The sequence below is a fragment of the Carlito syrichta genome, unplaced genomic scaffold, assembly GCF_000164805.1.
Source record: "Carlito syrichta isolate Samal-C Ts95f unplaced genomic scaffold, Tarsius_syrichta-2.0.1 Scaffold309100, whole genome shotgun sequence".
NCBI classification, from domain to species: domain Eukaryota; kingdom Metazoa; phylum Chordata; class Mammalia; order Primates; family Tarsiidae; genus Carlito; species Carlito syrichta.
The window spans coordinates 516,741-517,093 of NW_007253196.1; positions in this window are offsets into that span (position 1 = coordinate 516,741).

Below are 353 nucleotides of genomic sequence, written 5' to 3' on the forward strand. Positions count from 1 at the left end.
CATTTTTTATTTTTTTATTTTTTGAGTTGGAGTCTCACTCTGTCGCCCAGACTGGAGTACAGTGGCCGCTCCTGGCCACCGCAGCCTCGACCTGCTGGGCTCTGGCGATCCTTCTGCCTCAGCCTTCCACGTAGCTGGAACTGCAGGCGCATGCTACCACGCCCGGCTAATTTTTTGATTTATTGTAGAGATGAGGTCTCGCTGCCTAGGCGGGTCTCGAACCCACGGGCTCAGGCAATCCACTCACCTCAGGCTCCCAAAGGCACGGGATTACAGGCTGAGCCACTAAGCCTGGCGTGAAGTGGAGGTTATGACAGCACCTTACCTCCTAAAACTGTGGCAAGGTTCAATGA